The following is a 14033-nucleotide window of genomic DNA, read 5'->3' on the forward strand; positions in this document are numbered from 1 at the left end:
GACCTGCACGAGTCGGGGAAAAATATGAATCACGATTTTTTTAGCTTAAAATTGATATCACGATTCTTTTTCTCACAAAGTGTAATGTTTATTGCACACATGAACCATGACAAAACAAAACAAATTGGCAGTACCAAACAGATTTTTTTGGCACCTATAGCACATCACCACAAGCCTGTAAACATAGAGGCTTGAAGAGAAGGGAGAGCATTGCAGCGCTTCGGAGCGCTTTAAAACCTTTTTTATACAGTCCATGTTTAAAACTCACAGAAGAAAGTAGTAGCGTTTGTGATGCAGTCGGCTCGTAAAATGAAATGAGAATCAAAGTCATAAAAAGGTATTGTGAACAGGGTGAATCGAGGTCACGATTTTATAACAATTCATCGTGCAGGCCTACCACAGACCCTGAAGCTTACTAAACAAGGTTCACACGCATGTCATCCTGTTCGCTAGGACCAGGATTGAGAGATTAAATAATTCAGGTTTGAGCCTAGTCACAGCATGAAACAGACAGTTTTACACACACGTTTATGCATACAATCTATTACAAAATAAGGTGTTTTTTGAAAATTAAACCACGTAAACCTATTCTGATATAACCTCCAAATACAATTATGAACCTGAAAATGAGCATAATATGAGCACTTTAATATCAACCTACCGTGCTGAGATGAAATTGCACATTAACACAGTCAAATGTATGCATCTCAGCAGCTTTAATTTTGTCTTTTGTCTTTGATATTGTTCAGATGAGGTCAGAGACAATTCCTTAGTTTGGCCATGTAAGCTATTGTGTTATATATACACACACCATCAAGCAGGGGGGTGAATCTTCACTGGTGTCACAATTAGATTGCGATTATCCTGTCAACAGTTTGAATCGATTCAATATCACAATGTGTCACCTCCTCAATATTATTATATACTGCTACATGTTTTTTCATCAACAAATTAAAGCAGTCAGATATATATATAGATAGATATAAACTCCGCTTTTTATTGTATCTGCTCTTAAAAAACGACACTTCCTGAATGTAGCGAAATCTGAACACAGCAGACAACAGACAAAGGCAATAACAAAAAAAGCAACGACCGGAAAATCAACAAGTAACATCATTAGGCAATAATCGATTATGGTCTGTCACTGCATCGATGCAGAATCGTCCAGGTCCAACGGTTAATTTCAACACCCCTACCATCAAATGTGTATTTATAATAATATACCACAAAAACCTTTACAGATCAAACTCTCTCAGAACATAATACAAAAGAACCACCTTATTGCTGGATCTCACACATAAAAAAATGTGAACCTGAGCCAAAAAAAAAAAGGATGGGCTACTCCTACTCAATTTGCCCACTCATTTTAAGTTCAAGTTTTACACAGGCTTGCTTCCAACAAAACGGGCATTTCTTTGAAGAAAAGACCTTCAGATCCATGTCAGTGAATGGGTAACATGAAGGGACAAGACAAAGTGAACTTGGCCAGACTGTCCCGAAGCTCAGCAGACAGCGGAGTAAGAGAGAGAGACATAGAGCACAAGGAAAGAGGAGGTGGGGGAAGACTGCGGTAGAAACTAGTTTGAGAGGGAGCGAGGTGTGTGAGGGGAGCCAGGGAGTTACTCCCCTTTGCTCCAGGGATGATGCAATCCTTCATTCCTCTGAATGAGGCAAGCCTCGGTCCATCAGAGAACAGGAATTGTTCCATGATTAAAACACATTTATTTCCAAATGACTGGAAAACATTAAGATGTAACACAGAAACCCTGATACATCCTCTAAGAACACTACAGAAGCAGTGGTGCACTGCCACCTTTTAAACATCTCCAATTCACCGTCGACAGTAAAATGTTTTCAACTTTTTCACATTTGTATGACAGTATAAGTTTGTCTACTAACACATATTACACAGAGACCATAAAGAAGGACTAAATATGACGTGTCAGAGACTCAACCAACGGCAACTAAAATCCCTCAAGTTAAATTCAACAACTTTGCTGTTATTACCACAGGGCTGATTTTTCAAAGCAAATAAATGAAAATAATCATGTTCTCAGTGACATCATGCTCTGTCCCTTTGTGGAGGTACAACCCCTTCACCAACTGTTTTCATCTGTAGGTTACTGGCTGTAAGAACAGATTTTCAGTAACTTATAGGACCTGACTCCACCAGAGCTCGGTAATGAAGAGAATCATAGAGAAACCACTTTGGAATAACTTGCAAATAATGGCCAACACTACCAGCATTTTAGGGATCTTCCCTCAAGATGTTGCGTTGTTCAATAAAAAAAAAAATAATAAATGCAATTCCACATCATTTTGGATCACTATTATCAACATATATTTGTCTAAAACATTGGAAAAGCTAGAACAGATAATAAATAAATAACATTTAAAAAGCTTAAAAGCCAAAACTTGCTAAAGAAGTCCACTGGGGACCAACAGCAACCATTAGATCTGAGAAAAGTCATTTAGTTAGTTTTAATGCTCACTTGACTTTACATTCATTCTGCTTATATATAGTTATCTTTGGAGGGGAGGAGGTAAAGCTATTAGCAATTAAAGCTATTAGCAATTAAAAAAGAAAGAGTGCCTTTGATCAATAGTATTCTGGTTACAATGTCTGGAGTGTGCAAGCTAGAAGCTAGGTCTCCCTTCCTTGAATAAATACTTTTAAAAAACTAAATCCAAAGAGAAGGACTGGGTAAAGGTGTGAAAAACTCAACAACTACAAGTCAGGAAGCTACTTCATGCTTGTTGACCTCTTACTCCAAGGTTAGAAAGTCAAGGAGTCCGCCTGGGAGAAGTATCCCCCCCCCCCCCCAAAAGAAGGCTGTGACATATAGGGTTGGGTGTCTTTCCATCTGCACCTGAACCAATATCACCACCGATACCAATACCTGAAATTCGGATTCCCGGTACCCAACAGTAGTTTTTTTCGGTACTTTGTAATTACAAAAAAATATTTCAGTTGTAAAAATAATTCTAAACCTATTTATCCTATTTACTTAGAACATTATGTTACTTATTTAGAATATTTTACACGGACAATTAAATACAAATAAAACCCCTCCCTCTCTCCTCCCAAACCCGTCCCTACAACCTATTAAATTGAATAATTATTCAGCTTTTATTCTTGTATTTGTATATTATTATATTTTATTTTCATCATGACCGTTTTTAATTGCTCTTTAATGTTTCATGTAAAGCACTTTGAATTGCCTTGTTGCTTAAAAGGTGCTGTAGAAATAAAGTCGCCTTGCCTTACAACCTCAACCTGTCAGTCAGTCCCCAGGGCATAGAAACCACTGTTGTGCCTGCTTGTCTCACAGAAGTGTAACGTCAACAGCACCGTTTGATTTTATGTGAACCAATACTCGGTAATACCGACGTGATTCGGTCGGTACCGGTAAAAGTACAGGGTTCGGTACCCAACCCTAGTGACATATCGTAAAAGACATTCAGAGATTTGTCAACAGTAGAAATACTGTTGATGTAACCGTCTCTTTTTTAGTGGTGTCTTTTATATTCAAGTCAATGTTCAATGTGTTCAATACACGAATGTTGGAAATGATTTCCTTTCATTTGTTTTAAATTCAACAAGCCAGTTGTATTTTAGCAGAATACTGAAAGCAGCAGAAATGCAGAACTGAGCACACTTTAATATCTGTTTATTTATCATATCGTGCAGCCCTACTAATTATTAACAGTCTTAGGGGGCTTTCACACCTACCTCGTTTGGTCCGGACCTTCGGACTTTTCAGTTTGAATTACAGATGTGAAACCTCCCCAGGTCCCCCACTGTGAACTACACTGGAATTAGGAGTCTATTCGCCCACCTCTGCATCCCACGTGAATTAAGCGTGCGTGCCCCATACGGTGTGACATGACTGATTAAACCAGTCCAACAGACTAAACAATACAAAACCAAAGTGAGAAAAAGCCAATGCGAGGTATTCAACGAGACAAAGGATGTTAAGTTTGTTCTTTCATGCCAGACAGAGAGACAGGGACATGCTGGGAACTGATGAATCACATCAGCATGATTGAGAAGCAACACTGAAAAAAAAGAGAGTCTGACATACACAAACACTAAAACCTCAGACAGAGAGAGTCATTTGTTCGGGGGCTGACACAGCATTTCCCTGCTGGTGAACTCTGTGCCACCCTGCCCAGGCGCTGCCCTCTAACACCCTCTCTGGCACCAAGACAAGGGTGCTGCTTTCATCACAGCCCTGCCTCTCTCAGTACAAACCCTCCTCTGTCAACCTGGCATCAAACCGCCCACCTTTTCATCCACAACCTGGACACATTGTCTGCATTGAAGAAAGTACAACAGAAACGGAGGGTCACAGCGTTAAGACGAGAAAATTGTCCAGGTCACTCCGATAGTTATTCCTACAGAGACCTTGAGAGCTTTGAGTATTATTAAAAAAGCTGATGCAAGCTTGAAATCTTATTGACATCTACTCAGCTGCCAAGTTTGGTCTCTACACGTTGTAACAGGCAATGGACATTGGTCACTTGTTGAACACGATTCCCATGGTGTCCACATCCAGTCTGATACATAGATAGATATGCTAACCCTCCTCTCATAGGACAGCTTAAAACTCCACAACAAGGGATTGATTAAATTCAGTTTCCATCCAATTCTGGCATTTCCAATCCAAGGTTATTCTAATGTCTGCGCAGGTCTAATGTTTAATTTTAGACATGAAGCAAACTCCTGTTAGCAAATAGGCAGGCTAATTCCACAATGGCCGCCAAACAAAGCAGTCAACATTGCACAAAGAAATAGTTGCTGCTAGGAGAAGTTAAAGGTCCAAATGTGTGGGAATTTCTCCCATCTAGTGTTGAGATCATGTATCGCAATCAACTCTCTCGCGCCACGCAGTTCAAAGTACGTATTACAGCTACGGTAGCCTTCACGCTTCAAAAAGCCGGTCTCTTGCTCTTTTCAATATCCTTTTTCTTTTTCTGGGCGAAAAAAGAAGAAGACTCCTGTTCCTGAAATTTGGATTTTGAATACGTGTGGTCCTCCATGTTTCCTTCTTCAAACTTGCCGCGGCCGGGAAGCTACGATACCCATTAGCAGCATTAGCAGCATCTGTGAGTTTATCATGTGACAGCGAAAACGCGAAAGGCGGAGCAGTATGTCCCTTACCGGCTAACGTATTTCAAGATGACTGTGGAGTGTCTACCTCAGTTCATGCGAATGCAAATGTAAAATTTCAAGCCAAAAGGAATACGGAATAAGGAATACAAGTTTGTGAACGGGCAACACAGATTTTGATAATGAACAACTTAACACGTTACACACTGGGCCTTTAATGGTTTTTATGGCAAACAAGAGAGTTAGAGTATAGAGTTTTTTTTTGTTTTTTTTTTATTGTAAATTATTTTAATTTAAAAATATATTAACATTTTAAAGTACTTAAATATATAATAAGAAAGAGAAAGTGTGATATTTTTCCGTCCGTTTCGGAGTGACAGAGGGAAAATATTTCAGTCGACATTAAGTGGAACCGAAATGAGGAACCGAAATTTGCGTTCTAATCCGGTCAGATTCCTACCGGTTGCGTAGGAACTGGTTCCATAGTGGAACTGGGTTTCGGTACCCGACCCTAGGTGTGACTCATTTTTTCCTAAAATGCAAAATCTCTTTCTCGGCAATATCTATCAATACTGTCCACCTACGTGTACAACACACAGCTGAATGTATCAAGTTCACTCTCGTTCTCCGAGGGTGATTCAACCCCATTCTGGGTGGCACTGAAGTAGAAGTGCACAAGTCAGTTCGAGGGAATGTGGGTACTTAAAAGAAAATGAAAGCTCTTCTCGCAACATCAATTATTACATTGAACACGGTCATATCCTTGGAAAACCCAGAGAAATGTGACTGGGTTAACAAAATCAGCCATCTATGTGGAAAAGCAGGGCGGTCTCTTACTGACATTTTGAAGACAGACTTGACTTATACAGTATGACTTAATATTGACCAAGACTCGGAGCCTCAGAGCAGCAGATGCTCATTAGGTTTGACTTTGACCCTGAGCTGACACACATACAGCGTGTCTTCTTCCCATCAGACTTTGTGATCACAAGACACAAGTGACAGAGGTGGAAACAATGTGATGGTTTTAGCTCATTTGTTACACATTGGTTATGTGCAAACACAACCCAGTGGACGGACACACACACACACACACACACACACACACACACAGTTTGTTAGACACATGATTCCTCTCGTTCTAAATATAGATAGGTCAACAGCACACAAAGCCACAACAAGGCAGCTAGCACAACAGTTAAGACCATATTAGTGGTTAGCAAAGGGACACATTAACTTCCAATGACAATGACACAACAGCATTGTGTGTATGTGTGTGTGAGAGCGAGAGAGAGAGAGAAAGACAAAGAGAGTGAATGTACGTGAGAAAGACAACGTGTGGAAAAGTGTGTATTTACACTTGACCCCAACTCACACCTAAAAAATCTGTGCCATATCAGCCACTATGAAATTGGTTAACCACCAGGGTGTGTGTGCGTTTGTGTGGATTGCAAGGTTACTAAAATAAAGTTTGGGGTTTTGAGCTTAACGTAAAGATTAGATTACATTTTGGTTAGGGTTAAGATGAAGCTATAGCTGAGGTGTAATGAAGATGGCTTCGGTTTAAGGAATGAATCTAGTCCATGGAAAATCCTTGCACGTCTCTGTATGTGTGTGTCCTCTAATCCTCTGTCCTGTGCTTCTGCTGTTAGCAAAACAAACATGAGACTGGCTCACTTTGTCCCACTGCCGGCAACCTGCTATAGCCATTGTTGATTCAACACCACGTCCGACACAGTGGGTTCCCTTTACCAACTGGAGGACAGCAATCCAAGAGAAAGCGAGAGAGAGCTGACCAACAATAAACAGAGAAGGGGGCCTAATTTAGGAAAACCACCTATCATTGAGGCCAATACGAGCTAAGTGGAAAACACCAAGAGAGATAGAGAGACATGGCTGGAGGAGATGGAAGGTGAATTAAATGTCTGTATGAAAGGTCCTGGAACATCACATTACACAGCTTAGACTCGCATACAGTCCATAAAACAAGACGTCATGGTTTAGACAAAAGGCCCAGACGGTATGGGGAAGGAATTTGGAAAACGTAGTTTATACAACTAAGAAGAAGTTGTGGAAGGAGGAAAGGGGGGATAGGGTGGGTCTTACTTGAAGAGAACAAACTTAAGACAGACAGAGTAGTAGATGGGTGGGACAGGGTAGAAAGGAAAAGTTCCCGCTCCTGCTTTCCGAGTGGATTCTCCAGCTCAGCAGTGGGGAATGTGCTGGCATACCACAGAGAGCTGCAGCTGAAGAATGCAGTGATTTCTAACGGATCCACAGCCAAGCCCAGACAGACAGAGACACACAGACACACAGATACACACAAACACAGACACAGACACAGACACACACCTATCCCTACTCTGTACTAAAGCTCTTTTTAAAACTAAGTAAAACACGTCTTTTTCACACCACATTTAATGAGCCACAATATCACAACGTCCAGTCGACAAAAAACACTGGCATGGGATGCTGGTCAGCCAATACGGCACATGAATGAGTTGATGGTTGATGTCTATAGTACACTTGTGACACTTTAACTATTAGGTTTTTCTTCCAACAAGTATATCTCTCACTTCAAATTGAAAGAGACTGAAACAGCAGATAACATACATTACAATTAAACTACAAATTAAAGCAATATTACAACAACAAAAAAACAACAGTGTACCGTTCATTGTTATGAATGGGGCGTAAGTGTGGTAGCTCTGGCTAACAACTTAAGTTTCTTTACAATCTGTAGAGACCACATATAGAAGACGAGGTGTGAATAAGGAATAAAAAGAAAATACTGAATGTTCGAGAAAGAGTAAGATATCATAAAGCAAAAGTAGACAGAAACGAAACAAATGACTGAACAAATAAAGTGAAAGAAATCAAGATAACTAAAGGAATAGGCTACAAGACAAGACCAAAGATACAAAACAGAAGAGGATATCAAGTCAGAATAAAGTAAACAAGCAAAATGAAGAAAAAGACTAAAAATGTATAGTATAAATAACTAACTAAAGAACTAATATTAGTTAAGAAGACATACAAAAGAAGAAAGAACGTAAAGAAAGAAGTAGGAAACAGAAGACAAGCAAAAAAGAACAAACAAAACACTAAATACATGATGGAAATGATCTAATACTACATGCTGCGTCGCCCCACCCAGAGAAAGAGAGAGGGGGGGAACGAGAGTCCATGTCCTGACAAGAAGTGCAGACACAGACACACACACACACACAGACACACACACACAGAGGTAGAAAGGAAGGAAGGGGGTGGATACAAGAGTGAGACTGTAAAGTTCACTGGTGTCAACAGGTTTCAACCGGAGGGGGAGAAAATGGAAAGAGAGAAAGAAAGAAGATTGCAAAAATAAACAAGAAGATGGGACAATAATCAAGAGAGAGGAAAATAGAGCTGAGAGAGAGAAAAAGGAAGAAGACGAAAGAGAAACTGAAAGAGAGAAAAGAGAAACTGTTTGAGAGAGAGAGAGAGGTGGGGGGGAGGGAGTCAGTGTTGTGGGATCAGCCTGACCTTGGCCTCAGCCTGACCTAATGACACATAACTGACTGAAGAAAGAAGAGGAGGAAGAGGAGGAGGAGGAGGAGTGCTGTTTACTCCTGTGTAGTCTAGTTTAATGCCTTAGTAAAGTTCAGCCATTTCTCAGAATACCAGTAAGTGATATGGGACATTTTTTAATAGCTAACACACCATTGAAAGGCTGGTGTATGTGGATATAGCTGCAGCCGGTGGACCATGTCTTTCTGCCATGTCTGTGACTCGTGCAGTCATAGTCTCATTAGTCTCGCTTTGCCAGACCCTCCTCTAAAGCGCGCTGAAGGAGGGTCTGGCTACTCCACACAGCATTCGGGGATGGGAGGAAAACGTGCTCTGGTTTAATGGCATTTTTTTTTAACCAATCAGAATCGTCACGGCTCCGCAAAAGAGCCGCTGCAAAATAGTCGTGCAAGAGAAAACTCAGATTGGACAGATAGTCTAGCTAGCTGTCTGGATTTACCCTGCAGAGATCTGAGGAGCAGTTAACCACAGTCCTCAGAAATCCACCGAATTTAAAAATCCAAAACAAAGAAAGCGGAAGGAAACTGAAAATACACGCATCTGGCGGAATTTCCTGCGGCACCGGAGCAATCCCAGGAGTGGAACGAGGAGGATATAGACTATAGTCTCATTGACATCCACCGAGTCAAAATGCTTAGGTTATCATTAATTAGCTCGTTCTTGTTTCCTAACTGCGTTGTGAGTTATAGGAGCTCCGCTGGGAGCTTTATGGAGACAGCTAATGTTAATGTTAGCTGCCCTTCAGCTGTCAGAGAGATTCGAATATAAAAAAAAAATAAAGAATACAATTTGAATGTTATTATAGAGGAAGATTGACAGCTCTAGTCTTGTCTTTTTATGAAATTAGACAGAGGGCGGTATTGTAATTAGAGAACATGATGATTTGATAATCTATTATATATAAAACTACTCATTTGGTGCAGGCCCTAACAGAGAAAATATCTGCCATCATTCTCCATTACAGCTGCGTGACAGATTTCAACCTGACATCGCTTAAAATCAACTAAATGCACCCTGAAAAACAATGTACATATCATCACCAAGTGAAGTCCGCTAAGAGAGTGGTGAACTGAGGAAGAGGAGAGCAGAGAGAGAAAATATCTCCTCGTCCATCTAAATAATCTGTGTGTGTCATCATGTCGGACAGGTGGAGCAGAGTGGGAGGAAACAGGCAGTCAAGCTGTCAGGAAACCAGTCAGCAGGTAATTTACACTGCTCTCACTGGACTCTCTGTTGCACACATGCTGCTCTGATCTGGATATTTGGACAATAGGTTGTTTTAAACAAACATGACTGATATTAGAGCTGGGCAATATTATCGATATATCGATATCGTGATATGAGACTAGATATCGTCCTAGATTTTGGATATCGTAATATGGCATAAGTGTTGTCTTTTCCTGGTTTTAAAGGCTGCATTACAGTGAAGTGATGTCATTTTCTGAACTTACCAGACTGTTGTAACTGTTCTATTATTTGCCTTTACCCACTTAGTCATTATATCCACATTACTGATGATTATTTATCAAAAATCTCATTGTGTAAATATTTTGTGAAAGCACCGATAGTCAACGCTACAATATCGTTGCGGTATCGATATCGAGGTACTTGGTCAAAAACATTGTGATATTTGATTTTCTCCATATCGCCCAGCCTTAACTGATATACATCCATTTTGCGTTAACATACAGTGTGTTTACATAGTCCTGTTACAATTATTGCACAATTGTCTAACCGCAATCATTTTTTTGGGGAAGTATTGCCGTTTCTTTTTTTAACCACAATTAAATTGCTAACATTAGCTAATGTCCTAAGGCGACCTATGACTGATGGTGATTATCAGTTTTGTGTTCATTAAAGAATACATTTCAGTGTTTTATGATAATAAAGAGGCGTGGTTTACTTGGGTTATTACATTATCTGGATCACATAACAGTGATAGAACCAAAAGATGTATCCTGGGATTCATTCAAAAGTTGAATTTGTCTGAAAAATAAATACATAAATAGATTTGTTTTAAATTTGACTGAAAGAGACAATTATATTGTAGATCGAAATTATTTGAGACAATTCATTGTTACAGCTCTACGTGTACATAGTGAGCAAGCTGATTTCTTGATTTCCCATATTGTAAAAAGTGAGATTTGAAAACAATTATACATGTATATGTATGTATGTATGTATGTATGTATGTATAAGTGTGTGTGTGTGTGTGTGTGTCAAAAGTGCTGCTTCAGTGCTGTTACAGTTATTCCTCAGCTGCAATGGCGGTGCAGAGACGCTAAGAACGCAGATGTGGAAGACCCGGAAACGATGACCACTCCGAGCAGACTGGGCTTTTTCGGGAGGGGGGGGGGCTTGAAGAGATAGGGGCTAAACAGAGCGTTTTAAGGCAGTTACACACCAACCAGACGGCCGACCGTTGGCAGAAAAGGCAGTTGGACTGATCAGTCTCCCCGAGTTGGTGGAAAAAAGTGCCTCGGAACACACCAAAGCGACGAGACGTAATACGTCTCCACATCAGCAGGCGGCGCTAATCTGTGTTGTCGCCCAAAAATGAAAACCCGCAGCTGGGTTTGTTTTCTCCGGAAATTCAAAGACAGACTGTCATGGCGGCTTGTTCAGAATACGATCTCATATTGTACTAAAATAGTTCACCGGAACGTGTTTGTGAAAACATTTTAAGAGAGAAATAGGCCGTGCAGTTGCTGAATCTGTCTTCATTTCAGATCGACAAAGGTCAGTTTAAAAGATTTGTCAGATTTTGAGAGGCTCTAGTCACGCTCATTCAGCTCGTCGTTTCCGGGTGAGTCCCGACTGCCCTGTCTCCGACAGAACACGTCAGGTCGGACAAAATGAAGGCCAACGGCCCCTCGGACGGACGACGGCACGGAACACACCGAACAGACTCGAGTCACCAACCTCGCCAGACTGTCCAACGGCCGATTATCGGCCCGGTGTGTAGCTGCCTTTAGACAGAGGGTGAATACAGGAATATTCAGACTGACAGTATGAGAAACAAAGTGTCTTTTGAACATTAAAGCATGTAAACATGTCAAGTAGACACTCAAAATACAAGTATGAACCTGAAAATTAGCGTAACATGGGACCTGTAAAGCTCAGGTAAATGAGAAACCTGGTTTTCGTCAACAACAACAACTGTTTGACCTGTGGTGACGACCAATCACTACTCTGCTAAATTGTAAGTGATAGCATGCCTGTATTCATATCTGCGGGGCAGATATGAATACAAAACTCGTGTTTTAGTGCCTTTATTCATCGTGTGGGATGTGAAAACATAATATTAGCACAGTCTAAAGACATTTAAAGTCTGCATTCTGATCATAGTTCAGAAAAACAAGCTTAGCAGACTGGTAAGCGACTCTCCTGCGTGGCTGCTGACAGCACTGATCACACTGGACGGCAGCAGAGACCGCGGTGCCAACATCTGGTCATTTTGCTCACTTTGGTAGATTTCAGCACCGAAGCAGCGAGCAGAAAAGAGGGACAAACAGGGCACTCATCGAGCTGCTCTGTATCACTCTGCCCCATGTTCCCACCAACCTTCTCTATTTCCATTACAGTTAACTTTACGGTTTGGTGACTGTGAGACAAGATTTTGTTTGTAAAGGTTTATAGCCTGTCGTGTCGCTTTCCTGTGTTGCTTTGTGTACTACAAAACAAATAAAGAGGCTAATGATTCTTACAATATGAGCTTAGAATTGGGAGCGCCTCGAATGATGATTCAAATCATCATTTACAGTAGGAGGCAGCCCTGCGGTTTTTACTGGTCATCACCCAAACCCAACTGGTCAGTCCAGGGCTTTCCTGCCACATCACTCTTCTCTCATGATGAAAACCAGGAGACACTATAGAACATATTATAGGCTACAAAAACACTCCTGCATGGAAACCAGAGGATCCTGCAGGTAATTATTTGTGATGTTTGTTGTTTTTTTTAATGGCAGATAATGTCTTTGATGCTCTAATTAAAAGAAACAATAAAAACTGTCAACAGGTCAATGTGGAAACTAGACCACTATCTCATTTCCACAGGAAATACTGTAGTAAAGAGGTGCATGGCCCCTCCTGTGTTCAGCTCACAGGAGTGACTTTTTTCTGAATGAAATCAGTGAAAGATCAAACAGCGATTGATCCAGGGCGCCTCAACATACATAGGGAGAGAGAGGGAGAGAGAGAGAGAGAGAGAGAGAGAGAGAGAGAGAGAGAGAGACCCACAATAGAACAGAGGAACACCTTTTCATAGCAGACTTGCATCATCACAGCCAGGACACCTGGTCAATTTATAGAACATTATGTAAAGCCCAGTTCATCTGGTTTTCACATTGCGTTGTGTGCAGCCGTGTTGGTGTACAGTAGGTGTAAAGTAGGTCTTTTCCTCTGGGGTCCCTGTTTATTTATTTATACTGTGTAATGTTTAAAACAGTGGCCAAGATGAGTGGGAGTGCGTGCGTGTGATCATACTTGTAAAGTGGGAAGCACCTGCCTGACAATGAGCTAAACATGTTTGCCAGTGCGTGTCTCTCTTCCACAGGAAAAGGAAAAGCATCATCACGCGGCAGCATCTAGCTTCGTTGGCTTCATCACAGTGAAGTGCTCTTTACAATGTCTGACATAATTCCACATCCACTCTGGATCTCATTCAAACCATGTCTGGCAAGACAAGAAATCCAGGTGGTATTTAGGGCTGCACAATTAATCGCACCTTTATCGCAATCGCAATATGGACTAGTGCAATATCCAAATCACAGGCAAAATATGTGTCAAACCATTGTGCATTAAGTATTGTGGTGCTGCAGAGACGTAGCCTGGCTCCGTCCTCCTACGTACTTCCGCTCAATTTTCATTTTTCTTCAGTACTCCGTCTGGGTTTGCGGTATATTCGCAGGTTTTGTCCGGCCAAATATTTGTAGGTCCAATCAGCGAACAGAGGGAGTGGCTGAGAACGATGACGTTGAGGACGTGCACTAGAAAGATGCGAGCGAAGCAAAACAAATAAAAAAATATTACCATTTAATTTTTTTAAATTTGAATATTTTTCAATGAGAACAATGATACACAAACTGATCATTCCCCAATCCCTCCAATATCGTGAATCATATCACAATCGCAATATCAGTTAAAAATAATCGCAATTAGATATTTTCCTAAAATTTGCTGCTGCATCAACAACACAAGCCTCTTATATTGATGAATTTGGGCACCATAGTTTTTAAATTGTGTCTTTCAGAAAATCATACGTTTCAAATCATCATCAATTCAATATAGATATTATTGAATATACGTTATTATTTACGTTATTTTGTCTTAGTTAGGAAAGTAATGTTTA

At 40.6% G+C, this 14033-nt stretch overlaps 1 protein-coding gene across 9 annotated transcripts in view; it reads right to left on the reverse strand.

Moving 5' to 3' along the window:
• samd4a (sterile alpha motif domain containing 4A) overlaps positions 1-14033 on the reverse strand; it is a 67920-nt gene that overhangs the window by 33342 nt on the left and 20545 nt on the right. The gene's annotated exons all lie outside the window — the stretch shown is intronic.

The sequence above is a fragment of the Sander vitreus genome, chromosome 1 (assembly GCF_031162955.1).
Source record: "Sander vitreus isolate 19-12246 chromosome 1, sanVit1, whole genome shotgun sequence".
Lineage (NCBI taxonomy): Eukaryota > Metazoa > Chordata > Actinopteri > Perciformes > Percidae > Sander > Sander vitreus.